The sequence below is a fragment of the Camelus bactrianus genome, chromosome 22 (assembly GCF_048773025.1).
Source record: "Camelus bactrianus isolate YW-2024 breed Bactrian camel chromosome 22, ASM4877302v1, whole genome shotgun sequence".
Classification (NCBI taxonomy): domain Eukaryota; kingdom Metazoa; phylum Chordata; class Mammalia; order Artiodactyla; family Camelidae; genus Camelus; species Camelus bactrianus.
The window spans coordinates 15,155,891-15,181,524 of NC_133560.1; the positions used below are offsets into that span (position 1 = coordinate 15,155,891).

The 25,634-nt window shown below is 36.9% G+C and overlaps 1 protein-coding gene across 1 annotated transcript in view; it reads right to left on the reverse strand.

The window, feature by feature from the left end:
- The window catches only part of LOC123613404 (teneurin-2-like), a 394,217-nt gene extending 372,116 nt beyond the window's left edge, over positions 1-22,101 (reverse strand). Inside the window, exon 1 of the mRNA XM_045508114.2 lies at positions 21,968-22,101. The gene's annotated coding sequence lies outside the window, so the exon portion shown is untranslated. The remainder of the gene's footprint in view (positions 1-21,967) is intronic.
- Between the last annotated feature and the right edge of the window lie 3,533 nt (positions 22,102-25,634).

The following is a 25,634-nucleotide window of genomic DNA, read 5'->3' on the forward strand; positions in this document are numbered from 1 at the left end:
TCCCAGACCTACCATGTACAATCTTGGGCTTAGTTCTGAAGCTTTTTATGTCCCAGTTTTCTTCTCCACGAATTGGAAATAGCAATAGCAGCTGCATCATCAGGTACTTTTAATAAAATATAAGTTTAAGAAGATAAACATACGAAGCACCGGGCGCGGGCGCACGGTGTCTCCTCGACAAATGTTAGCCATTATCATTATTAACTAGGCTCCTCTGTCTGTCTCGCATTGTGTAACATAGCAGTAAGCAGTCAATAATCATTTGCTGGATGAATAAGTCATAAATGATGGAAAATAAGTCATATTTAATTGCTCTAAAATAAGCCCAGAACAGCAGCCTTCTACTGAAAAAGTTCCAGTTAATGAAGGTTTACTCTCTGCACAGGCCTGTAGGTATCCATGCTGCCACTGGCCTGCTGAATTCAAGTCCAAGAAAAGCTAGTTTGGTTCTTCACGATGGAAGATATGGGGAGAAAGATAATGATCATGCCTCAAAAAAGAAAAGTGTTTAAACACTGTCAGTAGCACGTGTTTGCTAAAATTCATCAAACCTACTGACATAAATTTAAAAGGTTGCATTGAAATACTTTGCGGGGGGGGGGGGGAACACCTTTAAAACCCAATCCATATTCTTTTTCATTATAGTCTTTACAAGGTAGCAAATCTAGTTCCCTTGTTGGCCTACAATGAAAAAGAATATGAAAAGGAATGTATTTATGTATAAATAAATGACTATGCTGTCTGTACACCAGAAATTAACACAACATTGTAAATTGACTATACTTCAATTAAAAAAACAAACTCCAAAAAAAAAAAAACAACCCTAATCCAAATCTCAGCATGCACTAAATTTTATCATCTTTAAAATGTGTGAATTGTCTGTCCTGTTGTCATACACAGTGCCTCACCCCCACCCCCCTCATTGGAAGGACACAGTCTTGGCCACCAGACGTGTAAACAGCCCAGCTTTGAAATCATTCTTATGCCAACAGAGCATTTCATCACCACTGAACAGTAAAGGAGGTAGGTGACCGAAGACGCTAGTCATAATACATAATGTGATGGAACCGGTGAAGTCTGCCTATTACCAGTGTGAACAGAGCTCTTTTGTTGGAATCCATCCTGGTGGAATGAATAGTCCCTATTATGTTTATTGATCACGCCCTCAGCACTGAGGTAGAGGTGGCCAGATCTGCCCGGGAAAATAGTCAGATGCCATTGTACGCCTTCCGTTTTGGCAAGACCAGATCATCAGTCAGAATTCACTTTTAAACTCGAAACAAAATGTTCGATATTCTTACATCCCCCAAGAATAAAATGAGGCAGAAAAAGAAATGTCTTAAGTAACTTGGCTCTGAGCACTCGTCACTCTCTCTGTGGCTGCCCTCCACGTCCGGAGGGCCCCGGACCTCAGCCTGAAGGGCTGCTAGCCAGGCCCGTCCTCCATGCTTCTCATGCAGCCCACACAGCTGCAAAAGTCCTACCTGATCCTGGCACTGTCCCCCTCCAAGCCCTCCGATGACTTGCTATTGTATGTGGAATAAATTCCAGACCTGCTGGTGGTCTCACCTGACCTCAGACGGTTCAGTCTGGCTTCTTCCTCTGACCTCCTCTCATTCCCTGGGAATCTCCGCCAGGCACAGGCAGGGCTCTCTTCTGCTCCCCGGACATCAGCCTCTTCACCTGCCCATCCTCCTTCTGCACTTGCCTGGGGCTCTCTGCCCTTGGACTTTGCAGATCTTTCCCCTCATTTAATCCTACCCCGATACTGTCTCTCCCATGACCCTCTCTTGTTCGCTTCATTTCAGTTATCACCATCGGCTAGCAGCTTATTAATTTGCTGACTTGTTTAGCGTCTATTTTCACAGCAGCTTGTTCACCGTTTAGGACCCTTGGCCCCAAGCTGACCTTGACACATTGTAAGGGTTCAATCCACAGTTGTGTTTCAATCCGTAAATGAATTTAGCAACGTTTTACCTCATAGAAGTTACTTTTGCACATAACATCAAGTATTATTCACATTTTGCCACAAATCACAGACCTCTCTCATTCAATTAAAAAAAAAGAATTAAAAAAATTCCCTAAATGGTAACAATTTTTCTTTTGGTAACACTGTTACTGTTATCTTCTGGGTATTAAAAAAACACTTGAGACTTGTTACTGACAAAAAAGATGAAGAAAACAGGCTTTATGTCCAGTTATCCCTCATTATGACACATTATATCCATGTGGAATTATACATAGTCTTTTGTGACCCATTTTATTTTCATTTACCATATTTTCAAGCTTCATCTGTGTTGTAGCATGTATTAGCACTTCATTTATTTTTATTTTTGAACAATATCTCATTAAATGGAGGTACCACATTTTATTTATCCATCTATCAGTGGACAGACAATTTGGATGGTTTACACGTTTTGGCCTTTGTGAATAGGGCTGCTTTGAACATGCGTGCACAAGTTTTGCACATTTATGTTCAAGTTTTGTGCAGATGTATGTTTTCATTTATCGTCAGTATAGGATAACTTGGGCCACAGGATAACTCTACATTTAGATTTTTGAGGAACTAGCAGATTGTTTTCTAAAGTGACTGAACCAGTTTAGATTCCTGCCAGCAATACAAGAGTTCCAATTTCTTCACATCCTCAACGTTTATTATTGTCTGTCTTTTTAAATGTATCAATCCTAGAGGGTGGAAAGTGGCACCCCATCCTGTCTTTGAGGGCATGTTCCTAGTGATTGATGTTGAGTAACTTTCAATGTGCTTATCTTGCCATTTGTACATATTGTGTGACGAAATGACTATTCTGATTCTCTGCTCATTCTTTAATGGGATTATTTTTCATTCAATTTTTAGAATTATTTATATATCCTAGACACAAGTCCCCAGATACATGTTTTGCAAATTTTTCTCCCATCCTGAGGGTTCTTTCGCTTCCTTTATGGTGCACACAGAAGCATACACTTTCTTTTTTTCCATTTTGATGATGTCTACTCTATTTGTTGTTGTTTGTCAAATCTAAAAAAGAAAAATTCCCTACCCCGAGGGCACAAAGATTTACTCTTTTGCATTCTGGGATTTCTGAAGTTTTAGCTCTTACATTTAGGTCTAAGATTAATTTTGAGTTAATTTTTTGTGCATGGTGTGAGGTAGGAGTCCAACTTCATTCTTCTGTACGTAGATATCCAGTTGTCCAACACCATCAGATAGAAAGACCATTCTTTCCCCATAAAATTTTCTTGCCACTTTTGTACAAAGTCAATTAGCCATAAATGTAAGGGTTTAATTCTGGAATCTCAATTCTCTTTGATTGATCTGTGTGTCCATCCTCATGCTGGCACTGTTTTGAGCATTACAGCTTTTTAGTAAGCTTTGAAATCAAGAGATGTGAGTTCTCCAACTTAGTTCTTCTTTTATAAAATTGTTTTGGATATTCTGGGTCCCTCCCTTGCATTTCCACATGAATTTTTGCATTCACTTGTCAATTTCTGCAAAAGAGTTAGCTAGGATTTCAATAGGGATTGTGTTTGAATCTGTAGATCAATTTGAGGAATAGTGCCATCTTAACAATTATGTCCCCCAATTCATGATCATTTATTTAGATCTTTAATTTCTTCCAGCGGTTTTGTAGTTTTCATTGTACATGTCTTACACTCCATAATTATTTTATTCTTCTTGACGCTGCTGTAAATGGAATTGTTTTCTTAATTTCATTCTCATAGATACATTCCAAAATTTGATGCATTAAACATAAATGACTTAGGCAATTGTCTTGCAGGGAAATATGGCACATCGCTAATTTTATGCAAAGTTTGAGCAATGCCAAGGACGGTTTCCATGTTTAATTTTTACCATTGTATTCTGGGTGCAGTATCAAGAAAATTAGGCAACAACAACTGAAGAAGTTAAATTAGGGACATTTCTCCCATAGGCAGTAAAATACCAAATGTTTAAAGAGTATGCTAAAAAATGATGCGGGTTAAACTCTCTTCTCCTCTTGTTTTAGGTGGCATCTGTCTCTGGAAGCCTACTCTCATATCAGGTCCTAACAGGCACAATTTTCAGTATAGGATTTCTGAACTAGAATTCTAAGCAAAGAGACCTTTAAAAACTGGAGCACATCATACAGAAAAGGTAAACAAAAATTTCACCTTGGAAGTCTAAATCAAGGCATGCCTATGGACAGTGTATTTTGAAGCATAACACACTGTTGCTCATACTATGTTCAGTGATTCTATTCATTATATATATATCATTGTGATTAATGATACCGTCTCTCAGAGATGTATTTTATATATTTTACTGACTAAAGTATTATATCCTTATAGCATTAAAAAATTGGAGCAACCAACTCCAGATTTTTATTTTTAATTGATAATTCAGCCTTAATACTTTTTAAAAATTCAAATGAAATGATACCAGCCAAGGCTTCGAGCAGTGGTTTGCCCTTTCTGGTCACTGCTTTACATCTTTTCTCCTTAAATTATAAAAGGAGAGCCAGATGTCGTGGGGGTATACAGCTGTGTTATTTCTTGAAGCAGCTGGTGCCAAGTTGTCAAAAGAAAAGGTCTCCTTTCCAAACATGTGCAAACCTTGTGTAAGTAGATATAACGTAAGCTCTGTACCCACAGCTATTGATTCTGTTCATTGACAGCTGAGGTGTTTAATACATTCATCCTGTTCGTAATGCCATTTAAAAACTCGGAGGATTAGGAAGGCTGTTTGTCTCAAAGGTACTCTTCAGAGAGCAAAGGCTAACTAGCCCTGCAGTTGGGAGGGCTCTGACAGAAACCTGAGCGATGAGAACGGAGCAGAGAAGCCAGCAGATACGTTCTAACCTGCCACAAATAATGATTTTTAAAAAGCCCCAGAAGAATGCGCTTTGCTGCTTTACATAACGCTATAATGCATTAACTCATGTAATATGACTAGCAAAAGTTTATTTATTCATTTATTTCTGCCACAGGCAAATACCGGATAAATGCTTACAATGGCAGGTTAGCAGGTGTTTTAGCTACAGCCATTAGTACCTCCTTGACATACAGTAACTGTTCGACTGCTCGCCTCATTCTAGCCCACGTGGAAACTGTCAAAGCCTTTCATGATTTCCGGGGGGGGGGGGGGAAGACTGAGGTTTTAAACTGTAGGATTTAAATCAATAGGGGATTGGGTACATTCATGCTTGGATAACTAGTTCACGACAGATTAGACCATACGCATAGCAGACGTAATCTGTACATCAAGACAGTCATCATTTTCACTGTCCACTCATCTTATTTATTTATCCATTTTGAAAAATATTCTGGGATGATGTTCAACTGCCTCACTAATGCCTTCTGTGCTAATAATAAACTTCAGATACCTCTTCAGCGGTTCACTTTTATTATTCTGTGTAATATACCTTCAGGCTACTGAGTGCATCTCTAGGTCTCCTCTCCGTGATACGTGATACGTCGTCCTGTGTGCTTAGCAGCTCGCTGAACTGAACTGATGTAAATGAGGCTTGAAATGTTAAACACAACTTGTAATATCAAAGCTTTTCATATCAAATAATTTTGCTCCTAGAGAATCCTAGGGAGATTAAGGATGCACGGGGTGTCTAAAACGTCCACCAGTTACACGCACGATCCCAGCAGTAGATGGATAATTACCAGCTCACACGAGGAATACAAAGAAAACACAGCCAGTTCATCCTGCCCATGTAAACAGACTGGGGAGTTTTTCTGGGAATTAGGTCCATATAAAGCTTACTGAATACAGAACCCAAAATAACTGCAGACATCTGTCTGATGGAACCTTCCATGATGGGGCCTTGAGGTAGCATTTTCCTTACAACTACAGTCGCCACAATTTCCTAAGCCCAGCTGAGAAGCAAAATGGGTAAGGCTGAGCTTTCAAACTAGCCTCTGTCAACTTATCTCAAAACCCTGTGAAGTAAGTTTTTCATAACCTGTAATGCTAAACTGATTTTCCGGATGCATTTATACGGCTGTTCTGTACTCAGTGTGAGAGAATTCCTGACTCCGGGCACAGGGATAGGTAGCGAGCCAACATGTCATAAACAGACTGGAAATGAAGGTTTCCTAAACCACGACACTGGGGTTTCCTAGTTAGGGAGAATCAAACTGGAATAACTTATCCAAAATTGACCGCCGAAGGAGGTGCTGCTGGAGACAGACGTGCAGTGCTGCGATGCAGAATAAGGATGGCTGGCCGCCAGCGAAGAACAGACCGATCGTTCTGAACTAGGGGCAATTCTGATCATCAGGGAACATCTGGCAATGTTTGGGGACATTTCTGGTTTTCACAACTAGAGGGGGTGCTCCTGGTGTCTGGTGGACAGAGGCCAAGGCTGTTGCTAAACCTCCTACCCATACACAGGACAACCCCAGCAACAAAGAATTTTCCAGCCCCCAATGTGAAGACTGCTGAGTTTGAAAAACCCTGGCATTGAGTAATGAGACAACTACCTCACTGACTCAGAGTGAGCGGAGGTTTGGGACTGATTTCGTCCAAATCATTCCTTTAAACTCTCCACTTGGCTCTGTCCGTGGAGGGCTGGTCTGAGACCACAGATAACAGGCCTTGGTTTGAGTTAATCAGTATTAACATTCAAAGGCTATGGAGGTTTCTTCAGAGTGCAGGCTGAGATCAGCCGATCAATTGCTTCTGCTTTTAATCCATCATGACAAGCCATCATTCCCACAGGTACAGACACAGTGAGGTGACGTTTCCAAGGACTAACATTACAGCAAGGGATGTGCTAATTCATTGGTGTTGCAACCTCATTCCGATAAGTACCATTATTTAGTTAAGGTTTATAAAGTGTTGTGAAGAGAGAAAATGCTATATAAATGCTAAGTATGGTTATTGTTATCATCTTTCTGCGAACTCCTTCTGTGAGTGATGTTACAGTATAAAAACACACCCAGAGATCACTTTGTACCTGTTCGTACTTTTAAGGAGAGGTGACTATCATGAGTAATTCACACTGTGTCACCTCCTTTACACTCTGAATTAAAACAAATTAAATAAAGCTTAATTAGAGAGTGTTTTATGCACTACAGAAATGCAACTGATTGATATTCTGAGTAAATACAGGTTAGCTGTGGAAGGAATAATACTGAAAAAGCTCCAGAATCATAAAATCAAGACTGAATTTCCATGATATTAAACACATGGATAAAACAGATAAACGCCCTCAATGTATTCTGATTTTTTTCTCAACTTTTTTTAGTGTTAACGTCTAAAACAATAAATTTTAAGATTTCCCCATTTTTAGTGAATGTTTGCCATCCTAGGACTCTCATGTTACTAAAATTTCTTTTTTTAACTTTAATTGTGCAGAGAAGGGTCTCTTAAACACACTGTGAAAAAATAACATTTAATAACCAGAAAAAACCCTTTAAACAAAGCCTAAAGCATGCTAATTGAGTGACTGCTTAAAATATATAGTATGATATATTTGTAATTATTTTAGATTTAATTTTGCAATGGCAGTTACTTTCTAAAATGGCAAGCCTGTCTTAGGATTTTGATTCAGGTGGAAACTGTCAAACTGTCAATGGATGTAGCAGTTACATTTCGACTGTCATGCCCAGGGCAGTGTTGAAGACACCAAAACAACATGGTACCACTAATGATTCAATCGTTAGGAGAACACAGGCAGAGGAAGACATGGTTTTTGCTTACTTGTGTATGCTCACTGTGTATGTCTCAGCCTCTTTCATTTTTATAGAAACATACAGGGAAACCAGGTTTATCAATTTAACACATTCCTGCCACTTTTTGCCCAAATCAAGCCAAACTCTTTGACTCACTTCTTCTGATTAGTTAAGGTCTTTTTTTAACACTGTCGGAGACAGGGAGATTGAAACTGAGGATTTATGGCAGAAGCAAATTAATTTCCAAAAGAAAAGTAAGAACATGTCATCTGTGTAAGTGTTAAAACCACAACATAGTTACATTTTTGCATTTCTATACATGCTAATTTTTCTACTCAGAGCCAAAGCCAGATATGTCTTGGTTCTCAGCATCTGCCTTCTCCCACTTTCCATGTTCGGCCACCCAACAGGCGGATGAAACATCACTCAAGGCACTGGCATCATTGTAGTAAGTCATCTGATCAAGAAGAAAAAGGGAGAGGAGGGAGAAGGCAGTCCTGACGAACTTATCTAGAGTTTTGCAAACAAAAAAGTTAGAAAGCTATTTAAATTTCCCTGGTCATGTTAAGTTTTTCTTTTTTTTCTTTTTCAGGTTATATTTTTATTTCATTTCTTTTTGTTATTGAAGCAGTCAGTTTACAATGGTGTGTCCATTTCTGGTGTACAGCATAATGCTTCAGTCACACACATCCCTACCTATATTCCTTTTCATATTCTTTAAATTATAGGTTACTACAAGATGTTGAAGATAGTTCATGTAGGTTTTGAGTTCGATTTTGTTTTCTCTAATTTTGAATTATGTATTCCTATTGGCAGTGGAGTCATTCCCTGATTAGAACCAACAAAGTCTTAATCTGTCCCTCTTCCCCATTTTCTGACATTCAAACATGGTTTCCCAACATGCAGGGGAAACAAGTGTCAAGGGACTAAGTGACAAGGGACTAGGGATGGAGATCAAAACTAGTATGGACAGTCATGGCAGGAAGAACCGGAAAAAAAATGAACTGAAATTCTTCAACACTCACACTGGCCCATTATTTCATTCCTGTATCTAACCAAGACAGAGGTTGGAGAGGGCACCCGTCTTCCCAAAGAGGAGAGCTATAAAGAAATGTTTGGGGTTCGTGTGAGTATGCACACTTTCAGAGCTACAGTTGAAATCATCAAATGCCTATGTATATTTATTAATTTAATCACATATACCTATGAAAGAGTAGAGGTTTTTCAACATTTTATTTAGACATATTCACCTATAGTACCATTTACCTATTTAAAAGGTACAATTCAATGTTTTTTTTTTCAGTATATTCAGAGTTCCCATAAGAAAGATATACCCTTTGGCTACCACCTCCCTATCAGCCCATCCCTTTTCTCAGACTCAGGCAACCACCAACAGGCGGAAATGTCACTACAGATTTCCTTGTTCTGGCCATTTTATATGAAGGAAATCGTATAATGTATGGTCTTCTGTGACGGGCTTATTTCTCTTAGCATGTTTTCAATGTTTATCTATGTTGTAGCATTTATCAGGTCTCCATTCTTTTTTAGGGCTGAATAATATTTCATTGTGTGGATCCATCACTTCTGATTATCCATTAGTCAGCTGATAGACATCTGTATTGTTTCTACCTTTTAGCTATCATGTATAATGCTGCTATAAATGTATATGCACAGTTTTTGTTGGGATATATACCTAGAATCAGAGATTTTCAAATGATTAATTTAAGAGTATTTTCGTACTTTCACATTTCTTGAAACGATTTTATTCAAACTCTTCATAGGCACCTTCAACATTAATCTTCATTAACAATAAAGTCACTTTCTGACTTACTTGACAGTTGTCCAGATCACATCATTTTCATTATATTCTAATTTCTTGGAAATAGAGAACTTTAAAAATCCATGGATAATAATCTCAGTGGAAATTTTAGACCAATCCACAAGAACTCTTTCATTTAACATTTGAACACTTTGCTGATTTTCCCACTTTTCTGGAAATCTCATATATATGATCCGTAAGATGTAATCCACTTACTTGACTGCTGTTGAGAGAAACTTTTCAATGTTTGTTTACCATGGTGTAGGACACTTTGAAGTGTGAGGTCAGACCACAAGAATAATTACTGAGTTTGTGTTAAATTTCTTTATTTTATTTTCCTAGCTTCGTCCATTGATTTCTTTGAGAATCCAAACAGGGCTCTGATTGAGATCATCTCTGGATGGTGTATTTCCCCACTGATTTTGCATCTGCTGTTCCTCTGGTTGGGATGCTTTCCCCCACCAGATATCCAGTGCCTGAATCCCTCACTCACTGAACTGTCATTTTATTTCACAGAGGTTAGACTATGTAAACGGGTAACCCCACCTGAGACTTCCTAAATGAAACATCTTGTTCCTGCCTTGTCTCCTTAGCATTTGTGATCATTTAACATTGATATGCTTTCTTATTTAGTTTGGTGCATCATTCATCTCTTCCACTAGACTGTAAACTGTGAGAAGCAGGGAATTCTAGACTGTGCTCATGGCTGAAATGTAGCATCTAGAACAGTGCCTTGCACTCAATAAGCACTCAATATTTGCCAAACGAGTAGATTAGTTGTTGAGTAAATTAGCCTACTGCTCAAAAATAAAGTAACTGAGGGAGCTCCCCATGATGTGAGAAGCTTTGTAACAAATCAAGTATGTTGACTCGTTCATTGATAATGAATAATTCAGAGCAATAATATTCCTTAATAATTTGGCATATATATTATCTGTTAAAGTCTGTCATCTTATTTAACTTTTCATTATTGTTAAACATTTGCCTACAGAGATCAAAATAAAAATGCAAAGCTCATACGGTGAACGCTGATATAACCACTCCCCTGGTGAAGCAACAGAACACCCTCGTGCTTTTTCACTCGCACATCTTCCCTCCCTGTTCAGAGACAATTACTCTTCCGTCCTTGTTAGTTATCACTTCTTTGCTTTCATTTATGCTTTTGCTATAAATAACATGCCCCAAATACCATGATTTTGCCTGTTTTTCTTTTTACTAGTGAAATAAAAAATGCATCCTCTTTACTATTGAAATAAAGAATGTTACGTGTGGCTATAATGCATTTATTCTTGTTACTACATTTTACACACTGCGTGAATTTACCACCATTTACTTTACTACTGATCGACATTTATGTTGCTTCCAGTTTGGAACAATTTTATAAATAAAACTGTTTTGAACCTTCTTGTACACGTTTTCTATGTACACCTGTGTGCAGTTCAGCTGGGTATATTAGTTTGGATATATTAGACATCCAATTTCATATGGTTCAAGCTACTATCTAAGGGTGAAATTTCTAGTTGTATGAATTTTTGACTTTAATTTTCCAAAGAAGGTGTGCCAAACTGTCCACAGTGTATGAGAGTTCCAGGTGCTCTATCCACATCCTTGCCAGCATCTCATATTATCAGGGTGTTCATTTTTAGGCACTGCTGGGTACGTAGTCTTATCACATTGTGACTTTGATTTGTATAACCTTGATAACTTACGCGGCTGACAAACCTTACATGTGCGTATCAGGCATCTTTGACAAAGTGACTGTTCAAGTACTTATCTGTTTTTCTCTCTTGCACTATCTCTGTTTTCCTAATTGTTTTGCAGGAGTTCTTTGTATATTTTGGATTTAAGCCCCTTTACGTAATATGTGTTGAAAATATATTCTTTTACCCTGAAACTTAATTTTTCACCCTATTCATCCTGAGCTTTAATATACCAATATTCCTAATATAAATTCAGTTTAATTACTGATTTTCTTTATGTTTATGACTATTCTATTCCTTTAAAACTTTCTCTATGCCAAATATAATGTTCCAGAAAAATCACTGTTTTGTCTTTCACAATTTAAGCTACAATTCACCTGGAATTAGTTTTTGTGTGTGTGAGGTTGGGTTTTGTTTTGTTTTTTTTGTTTTGTTTTTTTCCTATGTGGATTTCCAACTGAAGCAGTAACATTTATTGAACAATGGTACTTCTTCCACACTGCAGTACCAAGTTTGTCATAGATCAGGAATCAGTACATGAGAGAAGCTGCTTATGGAATTTTTGTTTCAGTGCTCAGTTTGTCTATGTTTATAGCAATATTGTTCTGTCTTAATTATAACAGCTCTATAATAAAGTCTTAATATTACATAGAATAAGTCACCAACTTTGTCTTTTCCACATTATACTGGTTATTCTTGGCTCTTGGCAATTCCGTATGCATTTATCATCAACTTGTCAAGTTATATCAAGCAAAAGAAAATTTTTTTAGAACTCCATTCAATTTATTTAGATCATCTTTATGTTCTCTCAATACTATATCAGAGTTTCATCTGCAGAGGTGTGCATAGCTTTCATTAGATTTGGTCTTCAGTGGTTTGTATTTCTGGTATTTTCATAAATGGTATTGTTTTATAAAATTCATTTTCTAATTGCTTGTTTAGTGCAATCAATACAGTTGATTTTTACCTACTGACATTAGTAATTCCAGTATTTTTAATGCAGATTTTTTTTGACTTTTCATGTAGATTTGTCTGCAAATAAATGGTTTTATTTCCTGGGTCCCAATCATGACTTCATTCTTTTCCTTTTTTTCCCCTTGATTTGTGATATTGGCTACAACCATTAGTGCATTGAACCAAAGTTCTGTTATTAGGCATACCTGTCTTGAACTCAATCTCAGAGAAAAAACTTGCAGTATTTTACACTAAATATAATGTTTGACATGATTCATTTTTTAATTTTTAAATTTCTTTTGTGAGTAAATTTTATAAATTAAGAAAGTTCTCTTTTTTAGTTTGCTAAGCTTTTTATCAATAAAGAATGTTATATTTCACTAAGATTTTCTGTATCTTTTTCCCTTTTTCTGTTAGTATGATGTATTACAGTGATTTTCAAATACTAAACAAATCTTGCATTGATGGCATAAGTCTATTTACAATGCATTATTCTTTTTTTAAATTGCTGGATTTGGTTTGTTAATAATTTGTTTAGGATGTTCTTATCTACATTCATGAGTAATACTGGCCATTAATTTCCTTTTCTAATAATCACCTTTTCAGGTTTTTGGTATCAAGATTATTTATGCTAAACTCTATAAAATGAGCAGGGGAAATATTTGCTCCTTTTTCTAGCTTTTGAAAGAATTTGTGCTAGATTAGCATCATTTCTTCCAGAAATGTCTGCTAGAATTTCCTGGGCCTGGAAATTTACTTTTTGGAAGGTTTTAATTCATAAATTAAATTTCCTTAATAATTACAGATAAATTTAGATTTAAAATTTATTCTTATGTAATTCTTTTGTGGATTTATCTAATCTAAATGTATATGTTTATTGGCATAGAGTTGTCATATCTTTAGTTATCTTTTTAATATCTATACATATGCAATATTGACTTCTTTTTCACTCCTAACATTGGTAGACTTTATCACATCCTCTTTTATACACTTTTGTAATTCTCTATATTTTTGTCCCTCTATGATTTATTCTGAAAATTTTCTTATGTATCTTCCAATTCACTTAGTCTCTCTTTATCTCTATCTAATCCACTGATAAAATTACCCACTGAGTACCTAACTTTAGTTATTGTATTTTTTCAGTTATCAAATATCTATTTTTTCTCTTATTTCCATGTTCCCCCATAATTTTAATATTTTATTACTTTGATCATAACAAGCATGGTTACTTTAAAAATCTATATTCTATATCTTTAATATCTGAAGTCCCAATGAATCTGTTTTTATTGTCTGTTGCTGTTGGTATTTATTCATGTTGTAAATTATTTGTAATGGTTTTTACCTATGTTATATCATAACTCTATGTGCTGCTTCTAAAGAATGTGTACCAAACGCTGAATTAAACAAATGTAGCGATAGCTCAAAGACCTGGATAATGTTATTCTTCTCTTGATTAAAAAATAATAATAATGTTTGTTTCCATAAGATGCGTGGGGGCACAGTTACTCTGTGACTTCTCAGTCCAGTTTCCAGTTTAGCTTGGTGGGAAGCAGAGCTGCCGTCCCTGAGAGGATTTATCCAGTTTCCGCTCCTCTACAGACTCGGTCCCTCAGAGTCACAAACCAAAGTGATCAGAGTTTTACAACAGCCTCCCTTCCTTCTCCTGGTAGGCTCTAAATTTCTGATACCTTAGCTCCATGAGCTATTTAAACTTCAGTCTCTCAGGTGATTGGCTTCATAATCAGCAAACTCTCCGGGGGAGGGGGGGGGGAACCAGAAGAACTCTAAGAATGGGATCCGCCTCAGGGCCTCCACCATCTTGTTGATCCCGGCCTGGTAACATTTTTGTTCCCCAGTGGTTTCAAACAGCCATTTTTAACATTTTGTCTAAGTTTTCTAGCTGTCTTCATAAGAAATTTGGTTCAAATTACCTGGTGATTTATTACTAGAAGCTGAAGTCTAAATAATCTTTATGATGATACAAAATAACAAATTTTTTCAAAATGATGGAAAAGCTTATGTGCTTTAGATCAAAAGCTAAATTATTTGGAATTTCCTTTTTTTTTTAGTAAAATCAGTTCATTAACAAGTGATGCTGCATATTATTAAATGATCAGAGTATAAGAAAGGATAAAGGAAACTAATACAATATTAATATTACTAACACTGATTAATCAAATAGCTAATATTAATAAACAACATAGAAAACCAATATTTATTAACAGTTGTGGTCCACTGACTACAAATGTATGTGTGTGTATGTGTGTATATATGTGTGTGTGTGTTTTTATATATATATAAAACTTGGAATATGTATATATATTCCTCCTATTATTTGATTCCAAGTTTACAAGCAGGTGCTGAAAGCTAATGAACCCACCATGACCACTAATGATTGCATTTTGGGTGTTTTTTTGCTCTTTTGTTGTATTAGAACAGCAAGCAATTCACTACTTCAGCCCACAATTAAAATGTAAGTATCTTTGAAGTAAACGGCAAAAACAACCCCTACATATTCCTCCTTTGAAAGAAGTAATTTTAACAGACCTTAAAAAAAAAAAAAATTTCCCCTCCTTCCAGTGACCCAATCGAATCCTCCCAGATAACTGCTAAAAATAAGCACTATTTTCTAGCCTCTGGTTCAAAAACTCACAAAACTTAATGGAAAATAAAATTGAGGCAGAACTGGAATGAGATAAGAGTAAAATTCAGAAATCATGAGTTTTACTATCTAGTGGTAACAACAGACAATTAGCTGAAAGCTAATTTAGCTGAAAGCTAAATTAAATTTAAACATAAATAGCTTGTCTGGGTTGAAATAAACCTGTACAAGGAGAGGTCTCCAAAGAGAGTCATGGGGCTGGGAGAAATTAGTTCATAGTTAAGGCTTTGATGGGACCTATTTTCTCCTCTCTTCCTTATTAACTGTGTAACCTATTAGAACTTATGTAATTCTTGGCCTGTAACGTAAGAATAATAATAAATCTACCTCTTGGGGTTCTTATGAAGACTGATCAACACACACCAAAGCTTTGAACAATGAAGAGAACACAGGACACACTCAGTGAGGATTATGTACCATTGTCATCATTATCACTAACGTTAGACAACTGAGAAGATTTTATCATGGCTCCAGGAAATCTGAGTAGGTCAGAAACATCAGGCGAATCTACGTTACATGAATATCATACAAAATATACAACCCCAGAAATAATGGGTACCATAAGTCTCTTTCCTACTCATTGTGAAGAAGTCATTTTTGTGACCTCTCCAAACTTCCTATGAAACAAATTAGACATGTTATACTGTTCACTCCCAGCGGAATCTGCTGGTTTCATAAGGACAAAATACTAATAGGATTTGTTTTGATCTTCTCTGGGTAACTTCACAACCCGGGAGTTCTAGGAAGATGAGGGGAAACAATGCTTTAAATATCCATAGTCTGGCCCATAAACACAATTTGAATTATATTATAGCTTAGAAAGTCATATTATGAGTTAATGAATATGACTGAGTGAGGAACAAATGGCTTACAAATGAATTTTGAATCATACCTTTCTCAGAAATTAGATACTCCCTATATAAATACAAATTTGAATTGATTTCCTCTTCATATTTAGTAGTTTTCTTCTTACTTCCATGAATGTAGTCTGACTTCTCTCAGGGACTCAACTTGTCACCTTTAACAGATCAGGCGGTTGACAAATGTTTTCCATAAAGGGTCAGAGAGTAACTATGTTAATTTTTCTGGCCATGTGATCTTCATTCCAACTGCTCAAGTCTAGTGCAGAAGCACAAAAGTGGCCATAGGCAATGTGGTAAACAAATGGGAGTTACAGTTACAATAAAATTTTACTTACAAAAACAAGTGGGTGGCTGGATTTGACCCTTGGGCCATGGTGTGCCTACCCCTGAAAAGTAACAGAAAGTCAAAGACTTTCTGTATCTCAGTCACTCCTACAAAGGGAATGACTTTGTTCCGGCTAACTATAGTTTGAAATCTTCACGCAGCTTTCTTTTACGGCTAGCACTGTGAGATATTTATTATTTATTTAAAGAATGCAATCTTGGGACAGAAGAAGGTATACATTATTCAAACTTGCAATAATTTTTTTTTAAGTCTCTGGTATATAACGATACCTTGAGTGTAAGTGTATTTGAAAAGAATTCTTTCTCTCACATTGTTATGCAGGCATTCAGGAGCTGTAACAAATAGTTTGCACATCTGATTCTTTTCAGTGTTTTCTCACCAACACTTTGATGAAAAAAGACTGTTATTTTAAAGATAATTTGAAGACTACCAGACATCACATTGTAGGGACTACAGTTTGAACTTTCAGGACTATAAAGCTATTTTATTAAGACAGAGGTAGGAAAGCAGTAGAAAGCTCTACTCTTTCTCTCTTTCTCTCTTTCTCACTTTCTTTCTTTCCTCCTTTTAGAGGAAAGCACAGAAGTCTTGAAAAACTGAAATTATTCTTTTAACTTTGGTTCTTGAGTTTGTGAAGTTTTTTTTTTTTTTTCTTTTCTTTTTCTTGATAGACATGCTTTCATAGCATTTGACAATACTGAGGTGGGTACGTTTTATTTAACGACTGGGACAGAGGACTGAAGCCAAAATTCTAAGCATGATTTAAATTTAGACACTGACTTCCCATCTGGACTGGAAGAAAAAGATTGGTTTTCTCCTTAACTTGTATTTACCTATCTTGTTGCAATATAATGAAAATTAATTAATCTGTGTTAGGGAAACACGTGGAAGACGAGAATGCCTTATAAGTACTAGATATCATTAAAAGATGTCCCTATTGGAATAAATGACTCCTGCCAAAATACTTGGAGAGAGAATATTGCTTTGCATTTAAAACCCTAATTTAATTTTCAGTAAAATGTTATTGCTTTTTTTGTTAAATAGATTGAATAACCATAAAGTCTTTGATCAAATAAATGCTACCATGGATGGATTATTGTCACATTGTGGTTGGAACAAACACGAGATATTGATCTTAGTGATGTTTTATTCATATTAGAAATCATGTCAATACAAGCCATTTGGACAGATGGAGAGTCATATACTTAACTACAGAATTTAACTACCTGTCCTTGTTTTCTTAAATTTTCCAGTTCATTAAAGCATCATTTTTATTAGTAAATCCAAGAATTAATGAGCTTGATAGCAGCTTCTATCCCTGGGCTTTCGAGCAAGATTTTCTATTATCACCTGCAGACTAGCCTTCTGGGCATACAAATTTCATTCTTTTTCTCTTCCTTGAATTTTTACATGAAACCTGCTTTGACGTTACTAATAGCAGACCAGAATTTAATGATTTTCAAGCAAAATGCCACTGGTGAATATAACTGCCTAGATTGCCTCAAATTTGTGAACAGTGCTAAAATAAACATTAATATAATTAATGGAGTGTAGTTTTACTGGCTTTCCTTCAGATAAATCCTGCCTCAGACCTGTTTAAAATAAAGATGTTTTAATTGGTATGTTGTAACTGACTTTCACTTCTTTTAATATGCAAAGGGGTAAAACAAATTCTCTATGAACTTAACTATTTTTAGTTTGGGTTTTGTGTTTGTTCAATCATCTGAAAATCAGTGGCTAAAATTGAGAATACACCCCTTCACCCCCTAATAAAGTATATAGCATACAAATTGCTTATTTGGATCTGGTAGCATTCTGATGCGTAACACTGTGTTTCAAACGCTGTTTTGTTCTAGTTTTGGGGCCCGGGCTAGAGGCCAGTTCATTCCTCTTCCTGAACTAATTCCACACCCTAACCACCTCCCTCGTCAGGCTCTCACATTCCTGGCCACTATACCCCCACCTTAATCACCCCAGAGCCAGGTACCAGACAACCAGATACAAGCCCTGTGCCCCAGAGCCCACTGAAATCATTCCAACTGGCCAGTCCTAGGCCTGTTTCCTGATTTGACATCTCTTCCCTTGGAAACCACAGTAAAGGTGCTCTGCTCGCAGCTCCCAGCTTCCTCTGCCTTGTGATGGATGCTGTGTGCCATGCGCCACCTGCAACCCCGGGAACGATGAGCACAATGAACTGTCTTTTCAATGGCAGTCATCTCCTATCTATTCTCCTTACCATACCTAGATAATAAAACCTATTAATTAAAGCAAGCTGGACTTACTTTGTTTTGATTTTTTATTTTTCCCTCTCTCCCTCCCGAACCCCCTTCCTCTGTCCCTCTCTCCATCCCTTCCTTCCACCAAGCACAAGCAGCCATCTCTGCTCTCTGACTTGAAGATGCTTCCTTATATTCTGTGCTTTATGACACATTTCAAAACTAAAAACAGAGTGATGAGAGGAATATCAAACAGTCTGCCCCACTGAGGACTCACCGGACACTGCTGGGGTGCCAAGAATGGGGTCATCATGTGAAAGGGACACTTTATGAGGCCGAGCACTAAAAAGTGGATCGGCTCACTGAAGCCGCCTCAAGTGGATTCATGAATGCTGTTGATGACCTGCCTTGTATTTCATAGGTGTTTTCTGATGCCCCCACCACCACATGCCCCCATGCCCCTGACTTCCAGTAACTCCTGTCATGAAGCACACAAAGGAACTGTAGTTGTGTCACTGTGATAAGCAGGTCTCATCCATGCAAAATGGGGGAAAAGATCAGATGTCACCATTGTAAAAGGGATTTAACCTGTGAAGACAGCGCTCAACATTCAGTGCTTAGCTCAAATGTTACTTCCTCAGGAAAACTTTCCCCAGCGTCTCAAACGAATAAGACAGCGGTTAGGAATTTAGGGGAGGAGACACAGAGTAACGAGCTATTGTTACCAGGTCATATCAAGGATAGTTTAGCATGTTTGACATGGAATTTGATCACTTGGCTGAAGTAGGGTTTGCTGGATTTCTATACTATGTAACTACTCTTTTCTCCCCCTTTCCAGACTGTATTCTTCGGAAGGAAGTCACTACACACAGCCCACACTTGAGGAGGGGGGAGTTATGAGAATGGAGTATCTACATCAATTGTTTAGAATTCTTCTTCATAGGAGATTTGTCTCTTCTCTCCCATTAACTTATTCAATAATTTAATTATATCACCATAAACTTACGGATATTTATTTTATACCTTGAATTTATGCTTTATTTTATTGCTTAAATAGTTTCAGCCTTGGCCACTGAATGTTCTTTCAGTTGATTCCTATGTCCCTTTAATATACCCCCATTCTTGTGCTTTGTTTTGTTTTGTTTGTAGCACTATCTTACTGTCTTGCACGAGAAAATGCTCCAAGCTCACTTGTACATTTTCTGCCCCAATCCTCAAATCAGTCCTTTCTCCAAGGAGCCTTAGTTCCTTTAAGAATGGTATTAGAAACAAAAATCTGGTTACTAGGGGTGCTCATTACTACTGAGGTGTCATTATTTCTAAGCTTGACAGAACACTGAAATATATGTGAATATACTAAAGTATATATACATACTTACAATTTTTTTCCATATTTAACCCTCTGTAACTATATTAAGCTAAACACAAGAGTTCATATTGATGTCTCCAAATCTAATCCATTACTACCTGGATCATTCAAGACGTTTCCCTTTGCTTATCTGTAAATTCCCACTTCAACAGGGAGAAATCTGGCTCCAACCACTTGCCATTCGTTTACTTAATGGTTCCATTCCAGGATTCACAGATACGAGTTTCAGCAGAGTTGTTTGTCTGGACTTTCATCATATAGACTCTACGCATGTCCAGTGTTAACTTAGGTCAGCATCCTTTCTCCTATAGGCTTCAGGAAGATAGTTTTGCATATGTGTAATACACTTAGATGTAAAAAAAAAAAAAAAACAAAACCACATTCTAATTTCCATCTTGGAATCCCCTGAAGAACTAAATGAACTTTGGAAAAAAAAAAACAAAAACTTGTGTACATGTCACTCTGTGCCATCAAGTTCTAAGGGTTTTGACTGATGCATAGTGCCATGTATCGTACAGAATAGTTTCCTGTCCTAAAAGTTCCCCTGTGCTTTGTCTACTCAGTACCTCCCAACTCCTTGAATCTCTGCAACCACCGACCTTTGAATTGTTGTTGCAGTTTTACCTTTTTCAAAATGTCATATAATTGGAATCATACAATTTGCAAACTTTTCAGGCTGGCTTCTCTCTCTTAAAATAAATTAAAAATTTAAAACAATTTCATTTTACCAAAATTTATTCCTTTTTCAACACTCTTGTTTCCTTTATATAGATCTGAGTTTCTCACATATAACGTTTTCCTTCTACCTGAAAAACTTTTTAAAACATTTCTGACAGAGCAGGTGTGATGGGGATGAGTTCCTACTTCTTCTTTTTTATTTTTTTTGACTGAGAAAATATTTATCCTTCAATTTTGAAGGATAATTTAGCTAGATATAGAACTTCAGACTAGCAGTTTATTCCTTTTCAATACTTTAAACATTGCACTCTACTGTCTTCTTCCTTGCATGGTTCTGACAGAAAAAGTCCACTGAATTCTTATCCTCTATAGAGAAGGTGTTCTCCCATCCCAGACATCCTTCAAAATTTTCTCTGGTTTGGGTTTTCTGCACTTTGAATACAGTATGCCTGAGAGCAGATGTTTTGGTATTTATTCTGCTTGATGTTCTCTGAGCTTCCTTTATCCTTGGTTTGGTGTCTTTCATTGATCTTTGAAAATTCTTGACCATTATTCCTTCAAATATTTCTTCTACTCCATTCTCCCTCTCCTCTTCTTGGTATTCCAATTATGTGTATGTCTAGGTTTTGAAGTTTTCCAGCAGGTCTTGGGTTTCGATTCTATTTTTTTCATTTTTTTTTCCACTTTCCACTTCAATTTGGAAACCTTCTACTAACTTATCTTCAAACTAACTGATTCTTTCCTCAGCCGCGTCCAGTCTACAGATGAGACCATCAAAGGTGTCCTTCATTTCTGTTACGGTGTTTTTTATTTCCAGAATCTCCCTTTGATTCTTTCTCAGAGTATCCAACTCTTATTACCTTGGCCATCTGTTCTTGCATGTTGTCTTACTTTTTCCACTAGCGCTCTTAACATATTGATCACAGTTATTTTAAAAGTCTCTGACACATAATGCCAAAATCTCTGTCATAGCTGGGTCTGGTTCTCATGTTTTCTTTGTCTCTTAAGACTATGGTTTTCCTTGCTTTTTAAGCATACCTTGTAAGTAACAAGCACCGAGATAAACAGGCCTTTAGTTTAAGGTTTTACATTCATCTGACTTGGAGTTGGTCTGTGCTTTACCTTTGTTATAGCTCTTGGTGCCAGAGGCTTCAAAGTTCTCTAGAAGCCTTGATGTTTGACTCTCATGTTGTCTCCGGTCTTCCCTAAGAACTACTCCTCAGATCAGGACTGTGTCTTGCAGCGATTTTAGCTTTAACGCACCATTGCTACACTGAAAACACGTTCATGTGGTGAAAAAATACAGGACAGGGGAGGCATTTTATAATCACACAATTACAGCTCAGTCATTTAGTGACCTGGACTGTGAGCTGCACGGAGTGTTTCTTAGATCCCTATTCTCACCCTCCCAGAGGCTATTTGCCCACTTTGGATAGATACGGTTCTGGTAAAGTATCTTCTGGAGAGTGGACCTTAGTTATGGAGAATGTACTGGCATATTTCACAATGCTCCCTCCTCCCCTCCCCTGCCAGAGCCACGAGGAGATCTTTTCTGACTTTTTGTCGTAAGAACCTCGTGGGGTTCCCAGAGATAAAGCCCACTAATGTATGAGAAGCCCCTGAGACCACGACCTTCCAAGAGTCTCTCACTCCCAAGAAATCCACACACAGCCTCCAACACTTTGTTACAGTTACCATTTAAGGGCTCCTGCCGGCTTATGGCTCCAGCAGCTTCTGCTCCATCATGGAGACCTTGGCGATGCCTCTCTGGACTCTCCTTTCTCTCTAGATTCTGCAGTAGCACTTTGCCTTGCAACCTCAGTTCACTGATGGGTACAAAAGAAGATAACAGTTTTGAGTTCATTCAGCTTTATTATTATTTTTTTAAGGATGGGAGTGATAACTTCCAATGTCTTAACATGTCGGAGCTAAAACATGAAGTTTAGTAATATATTTACAATGTCCTGTTGGGTAAAATAGAAGCATGTTTTAAAACACGACATAAAGTACAAGGTTTTTATACCTACAAATGTGTATATGTAATGAAAAACATACACCAAATTATTAATAGTTCTTAATCCCAGAGTACTGGGATAAAAGGTCATTTTATTTTCAGCTACTTCTTTCATTTTGCTTTCTAAAGTTTCTACAATGAACTGTTATCATTTTGAAAACATATTATTTTAATCTTTTTATTATGAAATATGTTAAACATACATTAAAAAGTAATAAACAACTAGCCCCCCTTCTTAGAGTAACTATTAGTCCTGATACTTCCTAACCAAGTTTTAAACTTTTAGTTGATACGCATGTACATAAAGTGTTTGCGTTTTAAAAATTTGTAAAAATGGTGTATTCTGCACATATCTTCCCGAGACTTGCATATTCTAGTGGAAGATGTGTATGCCTACAACCCAGGAATTTCAACATAAATGCCCTAAAGATATTCCCTCATGAGTCCATAATGAAAGTTTATAATAATGTTTAATTTTGCATTATTACCTTTGGGAAAAAAAAACTGAAAACAACCTAAATTTCCATCAGTTAGAGGGTAGATAATAAATTAGCATATTTGTACAAATGAATAGTGTAAAAAAATTAAAATACGTGGATTAGGTCAACAGGCTATGAACACAGGTAAATCTCAAGTAACATTACACTGGCTTAAACATTTGTAAATATTTAAATGAAAATAGCATCCACTCTTTACTCTTGTTCTCAAATTAATAACGGTAACATTCTCTTTTTAATAATTCAACAGCTATCCAGGAGTTCTTTTCACTTCATCACAACCATCACCGTCAGCTATTTCAAAAATTACACTTGTGATATCACCAATACTTGGATTTCAAATTACTCTCCCACAGTTTAATGATCATTTTCACTCATTTTGCCCATCTTTAGACACTTCTTGATTTTATCCTGAACTAAGTAACATCCAAGGTGACAATCTCCTAAACTCTATCTAGCACACCATATCTTCCTCCCTTCATTCCTCCTGTCATTGCAGTCTTGCTGAAGATGTTCCTTTGCCTTCATAATAATCTTCACCCCTTCAGCTTCTCACTGCTTCCCATTTATTGTGAGATTCTGGAGGATCTCACGTGCCTCCTTCCTCATAGCATATTTAGCTATTTCACTGTTGTTCTCATTCATACCCTAGATTCATGCCCTCATTTTTTTCCCCCCTGACTTTACAATTCTGTTGATTTTCAACCCTGAGTCATTCCTCCCTCCTCCAACCCATTTTCTTTCTCCTTTGACGACTGAACACTGCTGGAGGAGGTTACGGGATCAGGCACAGCATGAAACACACCAATTCCTAACACAACTGGGCTTATAAGGCTGCTTGGTAACCATTATTTCTGTGTCAGTTTCTTATTACACACCTGCAGGGGTTTGCAAGTCTTCCCTGGTCTTCTCACAATACCAAAGCCCTTGACTATCTTCCCCACTGGAATTAGCCTTGATATCTCATTGTCTACAACTTCACTGGGAATGTTAAGTCTGTTTAATTTCTCTTTATCTTTCTCTATATATCTCAGTATTACTCTATACCTTCAACCAGTATTTCCTTCCTCCTTCTTGTAGAAGAAATATGACTTCCTCCTGTCATAACTAACAGCTACCTGTATGCCTGTTTTGACATTCCACACGTGTCACCGTGATTTTACTCTTTTACCTTTTATATTGCCTATTCCCCTTTCTTCAAAGCCCCTTCTCTCCTGCTTACAAATATACTTAGATCTCCCCTCTCCAAATAGAATTTTATATTTTTCTTGCTGTTTCCTTGTTATCGTCCAGCCTCCCTTTTTATCTCTCTTTGCTTACTCTGACTTGCCAAAAATGTTAGTTTAACATCTAAAAATTTTAAATTCAGAATTATATCAAGGAAATTACATTAGAAGACTACCACAGGTGAGATTAAGTATTAATCTGTTTCATGCTTACTGAAAATCTTTTTAACAGAAAATAATAAATCGTAACACGAAAAGCCCTAATCCCCAAGCCTTCCCTTTCTCCCTTGCCAGAGGTTGTCTCTCTCCTGAAGTAGACTTGTCACTCCATGCTTTTTCTGCATTTTGTATTTTTGCACTATATATGTATGTATGTATATATACAGTGCAAAAATACATATGTGGGTGTATATATATATATATGTATATACATATATATATATTTTGTGTGTGTGTCTTTAAAAATTCAAATAGGGTCACATACTGTATATATTCTTTAATTTGTTTTCACTTCACGTTAGGTTTTCAAAATTAATTCATGTTAATACATCTTGTAGTACTCATTTGTGAATTTTAACAACTGTATAAAGCTGCATTGTATTAATGAAAGACAATTTATTTCTCTCTCTCCCTACAGAAGTGTTTATATCACTTCCCCTTTCTTACTATTACAAGCAGTGCCAACGTCTCCTTGCCCAAGTGGGAGAGTTTATCTGCGGAGACCATCTAGAAGTGAATTGCTGGGCTGAAGCATAGTCAGTATTACTAATGTGCAATTCAAAACGATCGTTCAAATTTACATTCAAACCAGACTTTGTGTCACTGCTTGTTTCCACAAATCTTCACCAATACTTCGTGTTATCCAACTTAATTTGTTTTGCCAGTCTGATGAAAATGAAGTGCTATCTTAATTTAGTTTTTCATTTTGTTGATTATTACTTTGTAGAGCAGCCTTTCCTGTGCTGACTGGCCACTTGTGTGTTCTGTTCAAAGAACTGTCTGTTTATATCACTTGTCCAGTTTCTATCTTTTTTTTTTTTATTGATGGGCATTCATTCATTTATTCAAGTATTTACTGAACATTCCATCTCTAGGCACTCTTTTATGAGCTAGAGAAACCTCAATGAACAAAACAAAAATATTTGACATTTTGGAGTTTACACTTCTGAAGGGGTATAGACAAAGAACGTGAAAGATAAGGAAAATACATATTGTGTGGCAAGGTGATATATCAAATGGAAATAAAGATAGAGCACGGTAAAGGGAAATGTGTAAGTGGCAGTATGAAATACCGTGGTCAGTGCAGTTCTGAGGGGAAATTTGATCAGACTTGAAATTGCCAGAGAAGTTAGCCAAACCATTTCCTGCAGAATAAAGCAGCTCAGACAAAGGAAACAGTGAGAACAAAGTCAGTAAGGTAGGCGCATGCTGGCCACGTCTGAAGAACAGAAAGGACACTAGTGTGTGACTGGACCAGAACGAGGGAGGGAGGAAGAAACTGGAGTGGAGATGAGGGAGTCGCTGCAGGATTCTGAGCTATGATCTGCCCTAAGGCTTTAAAGCATCCCGTGGCTTCTGTGTAAGAATATGACAGAAGAAGGGAGAGCAACCAGCAGACTGTTGGC